The sequence below is a fragment of the Lepidochelys kempii genome, chromosome 9 (genome assembly GCF_965140285.1).
Source record: "Lepidochelys kempii isolate rLepKem1 chromosome 9, rLepKem1.hap1, whole genome shotgun sequence".
Classification (NCBI taxonomy): domain Eukaryota; kingdom Metazoa; phylum Chordata; order Testudines; family Cheloniidae; genus Lepidochelys; species Lepidochelys kempii.
The window spans coordinates 55,421,895-55,434,766 of record NC_136388.1 but is presented as its reverse complement, the minus strand read 5'-3'; the positions used below and the strand labels follow the sequence as shown (position 1 = coordinate 55,434,766).

Below are 12,872 nucleotides of genomic sequence, written 5' to 3'. Positions count from 1 at the left end.
TCTGTGGTGGGAGGTTGTGCTCTCTTTGTTGTTCTCTCTTGGACAGAGAGGGACCAGGGCAGGAAAAAAACATGTCCTAAAACCCTATCTGAAATAAGCATCTAGGTTAACAAAAATTGTAAGTAAAGGCAAGAAGATGTGCTAGATTATCTTTTGTTTTAGCTTGTGAGTTTTCCCAATGCTAAGAGGGAGGTTTATTCCTGTTTTTGTAACTTTGAAGTTGAGCCTAGAGGGGAATCCTCTGTGTTTTAAATCTTTTTAGTACCCTGTAAAATTACCTTCCATCCTGATTTTACAGCGGTGCTTCTTTTACCATTTTCTTTATAATAAAGTTCTTCTTTTAAGAACCTGATTGATTTTAGTGTCCTAAAGAAAGGGTCTGTTCTATAATCTGGCAACATGTGACCTCCAGAAGAAGAAGGGGGAACGTCCATGTACCAGCAACGAGGATACAGGTAAGTAACCGTTTTCATGTTCTCTCCACAGGTACCATTGTGGGGAGTGGCCCAGATGATATGTCTGGGGGAAGGGAGCAGAAGGAGACTCCACCAGTTGAAAGGCATGAAATGCACAGTCCTAAGGTTGGGGATTCCACGACCACCACTCCCAAGAGAAGGAGGCGGGTGGTGGTGGTCGGGGACTCTCTCCTCAGGGGGACTGAGTCATCTATCTGCCGCCCTGACCGGGAAAACAGAGAAGTCTGCTGCTTGCCAGGTGCTAAGATTCGCGATGTGACTGAGAGTCTGCTGAGACTCATCAAGCCCTCGGACCGCTACCCCTTCCTGCTTTTCCACATGGGCACCAATGATACTGCCAAGAATGACCTTGAGCGGATCACTGCAGACTATGTGGCTCTGGGAAGCAGGATAAAGGAGTATGAGGCGCAAGTGGTGTTCTCATCCATCCTCCCCGTGGAAGGAAAAGGCCGGGGTAGGGATTGTCGAATCGTGGAAGTCAATGAATGGCTACGCAGGTGCTGTTGGAGAGAAGGCTTTGGATTCTTCGACCATGGGATGGTGTTCCAAGAAGGAGGAGTGCTAGGCAGAGATGGGCTCCACTTAACGAAGAGGGGGAAGAGCATCTTCACAAGCAGGCTGGCTAACCTCGTGAGGAGGGCTTTAAACTCGGTTCACCGGAGGAAGGAGACCAAAGCCCTGAGGTAAGTGGGGAAGCGGGATACTGGGAGGAAGCACAAGCAGGATCGTGTGAGAGGGGAGGGCTCCTGCCTCATACTGAGAACAAGGGGGTGATCAGCGGGTTATCTCAAGTGCCTATATACAAACGCACAAAGCCTGGGAAACAAGCAGGGAGAACTGGAGGTCCTGGCAAAGTCAGGGAATTATGATGAGATTGGAATAATGGAGACTTGGTGGGATAACTCGCATGACTGGAGTACTGTCATGGATGGGTATAAACTGTTCAGGAAGGACAGGGAGGCCAGAAAAGGTGGGGGAGTTGCACTGTATGTAAGAGAGCAGTATGACTGCTCAGAGCTCAAGTATGAAACTGCAGAAAAACCTGAGAGTGTCTGGATTAAGTTTAGAAGCCTGAGCAACAAGGGTAATATCGTGGTGGGAGTCTGCTATAGACCACCGGAGTAGGGGGATGAGGTGGATGAGGCTTTCTTCCGGCAACTCGCAGAAGCTACTAGATCGCACGCCCTGGTTCTCATGGGTGACTTCAATCATCCTGATATCTGCTGGGAGAGCAATACAGTGGTCCACAGACAATCCAGGAAGTTTTTCGAAAGTGTAGGGGACAATTTCCTGGTGCAAGTGCTGGAGGAACCAACTAGGGGCAGAGCTCTTCTTGACCTGCTGCTCACAAACCGGGAAGAATTAGTAGGGGAAACAAAAGTGGATGGGAACCTGGGAGGCAGTGACCATGAGATGGTTGAGTTCAGGATCCTGACACAAGGAAGAAAGGAAAGCAGCAGAATACGGACCCTGGACTTCAGAAAAGCAGACTTTGACTCCCTCAGGGAACTGATGGGCAAGATCCCCTGGGAGAATAATATGAGGGGGAAAGGAGTCCAGGAGAGCTGGCTGTATTTTAAAGAATCCTTATTGAGGTTACAGGGACAAACCATCCCGATGTGTAGAAAGAATAGTAAATAAGGCAGGTGACCAACTTGGCTTAACAGTGAAATCCTTGCTGATCTTAAACACAAAAAAGAGGCTTACAAGAAGTGGAAGATTGGACAAATGACCAGGGATGAGTATATAAATATTGCTCGGGCATGTAGGAATGGAATCAGGAAGGCTAAATAACACCTGGAGTTGCAGCTAGCGAGGGATGTTAAGAGTAACAAGAAGGGTTTCTTCAGGTATGTTGGCAATAAGAAGAAAGCCAAGGAAAGTGTGGGTCCCTTACTAAATGAGGGAGGCAACCTAGTGACAGAGGATGTGGAAAAAGCTAATGTACTCAATGCTTTTTTTGCCTCTGTCTTCACGAACAAGGTCAGCTCCCAGACTACTGCCCTGGGCAGCACAGCATGGGGAGGAGGTGGCCAGCCCTCTGTGAAGGAAGAAGTGGTTCGGGACTATTTAGAAAAACTGGACGTGTACAAGTCCATGGGGCTGGATGCGTTGCATCCGAGAGTGCTAAAGGAACTGGCGGATGTGATTGCAGAGCCATTGGCCATTATCTTTGAAAACTCGTGGCGATTGGGGTAAGTCCCAGAAGATTGGAAAAAGGCTAATGTAGTGCCCATCTTTAAAAAAGGGAAGAGGATGATCCTGGGAACTACAGGCCGGTTAGCCTCACCTCAGTCCCCAGCAAAATCATGGAACATGTCCTCAAGGAATCAATTCTGAAGCACTTAGACGAGAGGAAAGTGATCAGGAACAGTCAGCATGGATTCACCAAGGGAAAGTCATGCCTGACTAAGCTAACTGCCTTCTATGATGAGATAACTGGTTCTGTGGATGAAGGGAAAGCAGTGGATGTGTTATTCCTCGACTTTAGCAAAGCTTTTCTGGTCAGCAAGTTAAAGAAGTATGGGCTGGATGGATGCACTACAAGGTGGGTAGAAAGTTGGCTAGATTGTCGGGCTCAACGGGTAGTGATCAATGGCTCCATGTCTAGTTGGCAGCTGGTAGCTAGCGGAGTGCCCCAAGGGTCAGTCCTGGGGCCGGTTTTGTTCAATATCTTCATTAATGATCTGGAGGATGGTGTGGATTGCACCCTCAGCAAGTTTGCGGATGATACTAAACTGGGAGGAGTGGTAGATACGCTGGAGGGTAGGGATAGGATACAGAGGGACCTAGACAAATTGGAGGATTGGGCCAAAAGAAATCTGATGAGGTTCAACAAGGACAAGTGCAAAATTCTGCACTTAGGACGGAAGAATCCAATGCACCGCTACAGACTAGGGACCGAAGGGCTAGGCAGCAGTTCTGCAGAGAAGGACCTAGGGGTGACAGTGGACGAGAAACTGGATATGAGTCAACAGTGTGCCCTTGTTGCCAAGAAGGCCAATGGCATTTTGGGGTGTATAAGTAGGGGCATTGCCAGCAGATCGAGGGACGTGATTGTTCCCCTCTATTCGACATTGGTGAGGCCTCATCTGGAGTACTGTGTCCAGTTTTGGGCCCCACACTACAAGAAGGATGTGGATAAATTGGAGAGAGTCCAGCGAAGGGCAACAAAAATGATTAGGGGACTGGAACACATGAGTTATGAGGAGAGGCTGAGGGAACTGGGATTGTTTAGTCTACGGAAAAGAAGAATGAGGGGGGATTTGATAGCTGCTTTTAACTACCTGACAGGTGGATCCAAAGAGGATGGATCTAGACTATTCTCAGTGGTAGAAGAGGACAGGACAAGCAGTAATGGTCTCAAGTTGCAGTGGGGGAGGTTTAGGTTGGATATTAGGAAAAACTTTTTCACTAGGAGGGTGGTGAAACACTGGAATGCGTTACCTAGGGAGGTGGTGGAATCCCCTTCCTTAGAAGTTTTTAAGGTCAGGCTTGAGAAAGCCCTGGTTGGGATGATTTAGTTGGGATTGGTCCTGCTCTGGGCAGGGGGTTGGACTAGATGGCCTCCAGAGGTCCCTTCTAACTCTGTTATTCTATGATTCTAAATGAATTCTTTCTATGAGTCACGGAAGCTGCAGATCTGCTGGTAGGCTGAAGCGGCCTGCCCCCCAGTCCCTTTACCCTCCTCCAAGAGGGTCCTCACGGCCCGGAGGATTTGATGGAAATCCCCCTATCACTGGAGAGCGAGCTGCACCTTGTTGCGGGACCCATGGACGTCTTCGAGAAACTCATGCATCTCTTCTTGCAGCAGATGGGGGGGCGGGGTCACTGGCCCCCGGCCATCCTCCGTTGGGGCCCCTGTCACAGCCCCGTGGCCTGCCAGGACGGGCAAGCAGCGGGCGGACCCCTGGCGGGGCGCTCGATGGACTGGTGCCACAGGGCCCGCCTCAGGCCTCGGTTCAATAGGGGGCGGCGGAGGGAAAATAGCAGCCCCTAGGGAGTCAGGACAGGGGAACACGAAGGCTGCTCCCTGGGGGTCGTCCTCCGGGAAGGGGAAGGAGATGGCCCCGGGGCGGCAATAGCAGCACGGGAGGTGGAGGAGAGGGTGGCGGGGTCAGCATCAGGGGCAGAGCAGGGTCGGGGAGAGGGGCGGAAGTGGGATCGTGGGCCTCAGCAGCCGAGCCACTGGGGGTTGGCACCACAGACCCCTAAGCCCAGCCGAGAGGAGTGGGAAGGGGGTCTTCGACAATACCAGGCTCACGCTCCAAGACAGGTGTTGTGGCCACGGTATCCTTAGGTGGAGAATCAGCAGTGGGGCCCCCGCCCAGGAAGGAGGTCGGCTACCCTGCAGCAGCAAGGGATGCCCCTGGTGACTCAGGTCCCGGCTGTGTGGCACTGGCCATCACCTCAATAGGCTTGGTGACCGTTAGCAAGGTGCCATTTGCGGCCGGGCTGGTGGAAGAGTCCAGGGGTTCCTCAGAGGCGGGAGCAGAAGCAGCGGTTGGGGGAGGGAGCATGGGAAGAGGGGGGCCAGGGTGAGGTCGCCCAGATTGAGGCCCGTTGGCAGAGGATCATCCTCCCCCTGGGTGACTGGGGTCAGACCCAGGGCCTCAATCTCCTCGAAGATGGAGGGGAAATCACCACCCACCACCCTGGGGACCTCTTCGCTGGCACCTGAAGCGACGCTTGCCTCGGATCTTGCGGGGGCCTTAGGTGGGAAGGGGCTACATCAGTGGCCCCCTTGAGGAGGGACTCCAGAGGAGGGGCAGTGCTACCCTCCATTGCTGCCATGTCATCCCCAGCTGGCTGGGGCAAGGCAGAAGGCTTGGTGTCGGTGGCCCCCTTCCTGGTCTTTCAGGGGGCCTCCTCATCAGATGGGAAGAGCGGAGCTCGAGCCTTCCGCTTGCCCCGCTTCCCCTCCACTTGGACCCAGCCCTCCATGGCGTCATCTTTGGGCTGGCTAGCAGGGGTCGGGTCAAGGGCAAGGGCGATGGTACGGGGAGGTAGCGGTGGGATGGTACAAGGGAGGAAAGATTCCCCCTGGGGTAGGCCCTCTCCCATGCCTGCCGGTACCCTCACTGCACCCTCCTCCACAGGCCCCGCCAGAGTGCATGCAGCAGAGGCGGGACTCTTCCACTCATCTGGGCACACTGAGGGAGGTACCCCTAGGGCCCAAGCTGGGAAGGAGGAGGGCGGCTCTGGGCGCCGGGCAGCCAGGAGCGCCGGCAATGAAGGGGCTGGCACCTGGGGAGGTTTGAGAATAAACAAGATGAGCACAGACCAGCCTTGGATTTTTAACACCCTGAAAACCCAATTAGATTCTTAAAAAACAGAACTTTATTAGAAGAACTAAAAAAAAAAAAAAAAAAGATAAGAGAACAACTCTGTAAAATCAGAATGGAAGATAATCTTACAGGCAGTCAGATTCAAAACATAGAGAATCCTTCTAGGCAAAACCTTAAGTTGCAAAAAGACACAAAAACAGGAATACACATTTCCTTCAGCACAGCAAATTTCACAAGCCAAAACAAAGAAAACCTAATGCATTTTCTAGCTAGATTACTTACTAACTTTGCAGGAGTTGGAGGGCTTGCATCCTTGATCTGTTCCCGGCAAAGGTATCACACAGACAGACAAAAGCCTTTTCCCCCCATCCAGATTTGAAAGTATCTTGATCCCTCATTGGCCATTTTGGGTCAGGTGCCAGCCAGGTTACCTAAGTTTCTTAACTCTTTACAGGTAAAAGGACTTTGCCTCTGGCCAGGAGGGATTTTATAGCACTGTATACAGAAAGGTGGTTACCTGTCTCTTTATATTTATGACAAGGAGTAAGGAATGAAGTTGTTTGATCCAGTCCCTGTAGTCTGCCTCTTCTTTAACAAACAACACAATTCTGCACCTGTGGCACCAATCCTGGAAGCTGTGGTATAGAAGAGGCTCCAATATTTTACCACCAGATTTTCCACAAAGATTAGTAAACACTGGTGACATCTGAATCCTGTCTACATTAGTTTCCACCACTTCCTCCACTGGTGATGAAGCTTGCTAATGTAACAAGACCAGGCAGCACATCTACTCTAGAGAGCTACTGCATTGCTAACTGAACCAGTGGGATTGCCCTAGTGCCAATGGCAAGGGTGCAGTTCTATCCGACACAACACAGCTCTCTAGTCATATGTTACAGGTGTCTTCTCTTCTGTATACCTAGCCCATAGCTGTCCACACGGGCATATTGTGTCTCTTGGTTTTGGCTCTACAGAGCTCTTGCTTCTGAAGCCTTGTTTCCATGCCATGGTGGCACTCCATGGCTTTTCTGGGCTCGTCTCTGCACTTGTCTTGGTGCTCAAAAGCAAAGTGACACTGTCCTCAAATTCTTGTTTCTTGAACTCCATCTCATAAATCCCTTTCAGTGTTACTCTGAAGGCCAAGATTCTCTCATTCTTTGCATGCAGTTTAGGCCAGTGGTCTGCCCTTCATGGGGGTTGGAGGCTAGGCTGATCTATTCTGTGTTGGGCCATCTTTCTAGAATCTAGATTTGTCCTTGGTGATGGCGGTGGTCTGAAAGGAGGAGAAAGAGGAAAAGAGGCCTACTGATACATTAGCCACCAGCACATATCCAACACTAGGACCCAAGCAACTTTTTCAGTTCTTTATGGAAGTCATTCCATCTTGGAATTCAGCACGGTAAGGACCATGGACTCCCTTACATTTGATTTACTGTTGTCCCCTTGATAGACGTGCATAGGTGTGGGGAGGGGGGGAACTGTATAGAGAAGTACAAAGGTACTGACATTGGGTTACTTAGTGCAGGAGTCTGGACAGAACCCCTTTACTGAGGGTTAACACCTCTCTGCTGAGGGTTTCTATTAGAGTGAATGGTGATGATCTCACACAGATGACACAGGATCCACTCTGGAACTGCTTAGGCCTAGTGAGTTTCTGCAGTGGCATGGGGAAATGAATATTCCCTCTTAAATTAAGTGCCACGCTAGATCTTGGGTTTTAATGGAGATTTTCTCAGATTACCCTGAGGACTGTGGGAGAGTAAAATCTAAAATCAACTGCCAGGTTAGTTTGTTGCCCCATACCTGATGGCTGGCAGTAGGGGTCTCCGAAATAGCTGTATTTCCACCAGCACCACCCCCTTGCCTGTATGCAATGACTGGAAGATAGCTAATGTTACACAAATATTTAAGAAGGGCTCTAAAGGTGATCCTGGCAATTACAAACCGGTAAGTCTAATGTCAGTACCGGGCAAATTAGTTGAAACAATAGTAAAGAATAAAATTGTCAGACACATAGAAGATGATTTAGTTGGATGATTTAGTTGGGGATTGGTCCTGCTTTGAGCAGGGGGTTGGACTAGATGACCTCCTGAGGTCCCTTCCAACCCTGATATTCTAAGATTCTAAGATCATAAATTGTAGCACAGAAGTCAACATGGTTTCTGTAAAGGGAGATCATGTCTTACTAATCCATTAGAGTTCTTTAAGGGGGTCAACAAACATGTGGACAAGGGGGTCCAGTGGACATAGTGTATTTAGATTTCCAGAAAGTCTTTGACAAGGTCCCTCACCAAAGGCTCTTATGTAAATTAAATTGTCATGGGATAAGAGGGAAGATCCTTTCATGGGCTGAGAACTGGTTAAAAGACAGGGAACAAAGGGTAGGAATAAATGGTAAATTTTCAGAATGGAGAGGGGTAACTAGTGGTGTTCCCCAAGGGTCAGTCCTAGGACCAATCCTATTCAACTTATTCATAAATGATCTGGAGAAAGGGGTAAACAGTGAGGTGGCAAAGTTTGCAAATGATACTAAACTGCTCAAGATTGTTAAGACCAAAGCAGACTGTGAAGAACTTCAAAAAGATCTCACAAAACTAAGTAATTGGGCAACCAAATTGCAAATGAAATTTAATGTGGATAAATGTAAAGTAATGCACATTGCAAAAAATAACCCCAACTATACATACAATATGATGGGGGCTAATTTAGCTACAACTAATCAGGAGAAAGATCTTGGAGTCATTGTGGATAGTTCTCTGAAGTTGTCCATGCAGTGTGCAGGGGCAGTCAAAAGAGCAAACGGGATGTTAGGAATCATTTAAAAAGAGATAGAGAATAAGACGGAGAATATCTTATTGCCCTTATTTCAATCTATGGTACACCCACATCTTGAATACTGCATACAGATGTGGTCCCCTCATCTCAAAAAAGATATACTGCCCTTCAGAAAAGGGCAGCTAAAATGATTAGGGTTTTGGAACGGGTCCCATATGAGGAGAGATTAAAGAGGCTTTTCAGCTTGGAAAAGAGGAGACTAAGGGGGGATATGATAGAGATATATAAAATCATGAGTGGTGTGGAGAAAGTGAATAAGGAAAAGTTATTTATTTGTTCCCATAATATAAGAACTAGGGACCACCGAATGAAATTAATGGGTAGCGGGTTTAAAACAAATAAAAGGAAGTTCTTCTTCACTCAGTGCACAGTCAACCTGTGGAACTCCTTGCCTGAAGAGGTTGTGAAGGCTAGGACTATAACAGGGTTTAAAAGAGAACTGGATAAATTCATGAAGGTTAAGTCCATTAATGGCTATCAGCCACAATGGGTAAGGAATGGTGTCCCAAGCCTCTGTTTGTCAGAGGGTGGAGATGGATGGCAGGAGAGAGATCACTTGATGATTACCTGTTAGGTTCACTCCCTCTGGGGCACCTGGCATTGGCCACTGTCGGTAGACAGGATACTGGGCTGAATGGACCTTTGGTCTGACCTAGTATGGCCGTTCTTATGTTCTTATGTGATTGTTTTTGAGCAAATGGCAGGATGACTTAGTATTGTCCGAAACTAACTCCAAAACTAACACATCTACACTGGCAAAGATACAGAGCCGGCAGTTACAGCGCTGCTCAGAGAGCACAGAAGGAAAACCGCTGTTGTGTGTTCTCACTGCCAGCTGCCTGCGCAATAGTGTGTTCACGCTTGCAGCACTTGTGGCGCTATTTGGAGCGGTGCACTCTGGGCAGTTATTCCACAGAGCACCTTTTTCTCTTCTGCCACTAAGACTTGTGGGAAGGCGGAAGGGGTCACAGGGCATCCTGGGTTCTGTCCCAATGCCCTGTGATGCATTGTTTTGCATCCCAACAATCCCTGTGCTTCCGCCTGCGTTTGGCACCATATTTCAATGGTTTGTGTACTGCGTGCCCTGCCTCTTTCTGGCTACAGGAATGGATCCCGAGCTGTTGACAAGAATGCTGTTCAGACTGACCAATACATCATGAGTGACAGTGGAGTTATTCCTTAAACTACAAAGGCAAGAGGAGTGCAACATTGATCTCGCCATGCGAAGTAGCTACGACACAAGATTTCTTGTAGCTCTCACAGAGGTGCTGACCACAGTGGAACGCCACTTCTGGGCTCAGGAAACAAGCACTGAGTGGTGGGATCACATCGTGATGCACATCTGGGGTGACGAGCAGTGGCTGCAGAACGTTTGCATGAGGAAAGCTACATTCATGGGACTGTGTGATGAGCTCCCACCAACCCTGCGGCACAAGGACACAAGAATGAGAGCTGCCCTGTCGCTGATTGCACTGTGAAAGCTGACTATTCCAGACTGCCTCTGATCAGTCACTAACCAGTTTGGAGTCAAGGAGTCGACTGTTGGACTTGTGTCGATGGAAGTGTGCAGGGCCATTAATCGCATCCTGCTCCAAAAGACTGACTCTGGGCAACGTGCATGACATTCTGGATGGCTTTGCACAAATGGGCTTCCCTAACTGCGGAGGGGCGATAGATGGCAGGCGCATTCCAATTCTGGCACCAGACCATCTAGCCACCGACTAATTTAATCACAAGGGGTATTTCTCAGTGGTTCTCCAGGTGCTTGTGGATCACCATGGGCATTTCACAGACATAAACGCAGGCTGGTCCGGAAAGGTGCATGACACATGCATCTTTCGGAACATTGGCCTGTTCAAGAAGCTGCAAGCAGGGACTTTCTTCCCGGACCAGAAGATCACCATAGGGGAAGTCGAAATGCCCATTGTGATCCTGGGAGACCTGCCTACCCCTTAATGCCATGGCTCATGAAGCCATACACGGGGCAACTTGACAGCAGCAAGGAGCAGTTCAACAACAGGCTGAGTGGGTGCTGTACTTCAGCAGGGCCAAACTGCAGATGGATGGATGTTGAGTGCAGTGGATATTGGGAGTCCACACTACTGGACTCTGAGGAGGGAGGAATGGAATGCTGTAGGTAGAGAGTGGAGCCAGAAGGTTGATAAGAGTGTGTTGGCGGTGTGGGGGGGCGCACCTGGGAAAGAGTTTTGCAATAGCGGCTGCAGGGGAGGGTGGGCACGGAGCTGCTCAGTTTGAAGAGCTAGTATCTCCTGGAGCGTGTCTGCTTGGCCCTCCATAACTGTTAAGAGCCGCTCCGTGGCTTCTTTCTGGTGTGCCGCGTTCTCCTTTCATTCCCTCTTCTCGCTGTCCCGCCACTCTTTCACTTCCTTTTTCTCAGCGACGGAGTGCATCGTAACCTCATGCATAAAGTCCTCCTTAGTTCTTCTGGATGCTTTCTAATTCTTTGCAACCGTTCTGCCGCCAGTAACAAAGAGGGAGGCTGTGTTCCCAAGGTCATCTCTGAAGTTTAAATGCAACATTTTACAGAAGCAGTATTGTTTGCAACACAGACAACACTGTTTCTGTGCTTTAAAACACAGCCAGTACTCATACACCTGACACTAACTGGCTGACCCCAGGCAAACACACATAAGCCACAAAATCCCCAAAATGTGAGTAGCCCCAGGGGCAGGGTCAATTATTGTTCCCGGACCCTGCTGTACACTGAGTACGTGGCTCATGGGCACTTGGGGAGAGCCAGCACTGTAGGGGGGGCCTGATAATAATTTCTGTCCCACACTTTCCACAAGACGTGATCATAATGGAAGATATCTTGCTGCTGAAGGTGAGCAGGGAATCAAGGGATGGTCTTCTCCAAGCCTGCAGCTTCCGCCCTGGCCCCTATGTGGCTAGCCTCTGTGCAGCTATGGTCCCATCTGCCCCCCTCGTGACAGCACAGTGGCATGGGAAAGTTACCGTTAATAGGGCAAGAAACAAAGCAGCTCTGCTGAGGAACCTGCGGGAGTGGATTGCCCAGTATCTCCACGAGAGTGTCCTGAAGATATCTGGGGGAGATTCACATGATGTGAGGGAGTGTATCGACAGCCTGTTATGCTGCTCAAACTAGGCATGAGGGGGAGACAAGCCTGCTTTCTGCAACCTTCCTGCCCCCAACAACTCTCTTCAGCAATTCCCAAAATCAGATCCACTTACCAGGGGCCTCCTCTCCTGTTTGCACTTTGCCAAGTTCCGACTGCTGTGACTGGCTAGGCTCCTCCGGGGTAGAAAAGAGCTCCCGACTGCATACATCTCTGGCCTCCGAGTCATCCTCTGCCTCTGGGTCCCCCTCCCCCTCTTCATCCAAGATTGCCTCCTCCTGACTTGGTCCACTCTCGACTGGCAACGAAGCCAACGAAGTATCCACAGGGGACTTCAGAGTGGAGGTGGGGTCACCACTGAATATCGCGTCCAGCTCTTTGTAGAACAGGCAGCTCGTGGGCACAGCACCAGAGCAGCGGTTTGCCTCCCGCACCTTGTGGTAGGCATTCCACAACTCCTTCACTTTGACCCTGCACTGCAATGTGTCCTTATCATGGCCCTTTTCTATCATGAATCTAGAAATCTGTCCATAGATATAATAATTCTGACGGTTGGAGTGCAGCTGTGACTGCACTGCCTCCTCTCCCCAAATACTGATGAGGTCCAGCAGCTCTGCATTGTTGCAAGTGGGGGATCGCCTGGTGCGTGGAGCAGGCATGGCCACTTTGCCAAGAAGGCCAATGGCATTTTGGGCTGTATAAGTAGGGGCATTGCCAGGAGATTGAGGGATGTGATCATTCCCCTCTATTTGGCATTGGTGAGGCCTCATCTGGAGTACTGTATCCAGTTTTGGGCCCCACACTACAAGAAGGATATGAAAAAATTGGAAAGCTTCCAGCGGAGGGCAACAAAAATGATTAGGAGACTGGAACACATGACTTATAAGGAGAGGCTGAGGGAACTGGGATTGTTTAATCTTGTGAAGAGAAGAATGAGGGGGGATTTGATAGCTGCTTTCAACTACCTGAAAGGGGTTTCCAAAGAGGATGGATCTAGACTGTTCTCAGTAGTAGCAGATGACAGAACAAGGAGTAATGGTCTCAAGTTGCAGTGGGGAAGGTTTAGGTTGGATATTGGGAAAATCTTTTTCACTAAGAGGGTGGTGAAGCACTGGAATGCATTACCTAGGGAGGTGGTGGAATCTCCTTCCTTAGAGGTTTTTAAGGTCAGGCTT

The 12,872-nt window shown here is 49.5% G+C and overlaps 2 protein-coding genes across 3 annotated transcripts in view; both read left to right on the top strand.

Annotated features, from left to right (window-relative positions):
• The window catches only part of FARP2 (FERM, ARH/RhoGEF and pleckstrin domain protein 2), a 272,156-nt gene that overhangs the window by 23,906 nt on the left and 235,378 nt on the right, over positions 1–12,872 (top strand). The window lies entirely within an intron of this gene.
• The window catches only part of SEPTIN2 (septin 2), a 111,966-nt gene that overhangs the window by 66,592 nt on the left and 32,502 nt on the right, over positions 1–12,872 (top strand). Inside the window, exon 13 of one of the 2 annotated variants that reach the window (XM_073360464.2) lies at positions 487–509. The exons of the other annotated variant lie outside the window; for it this stretch is intronic. The gene's annotated coding sequence lies outside the window, so the exon portion shown is untranslated. Of the gene's footprint in view, positions 1–486; positions 510–12,872 lie in introns of those variants that run through there. 2 annotated transcript variants of the gene reach the window in all.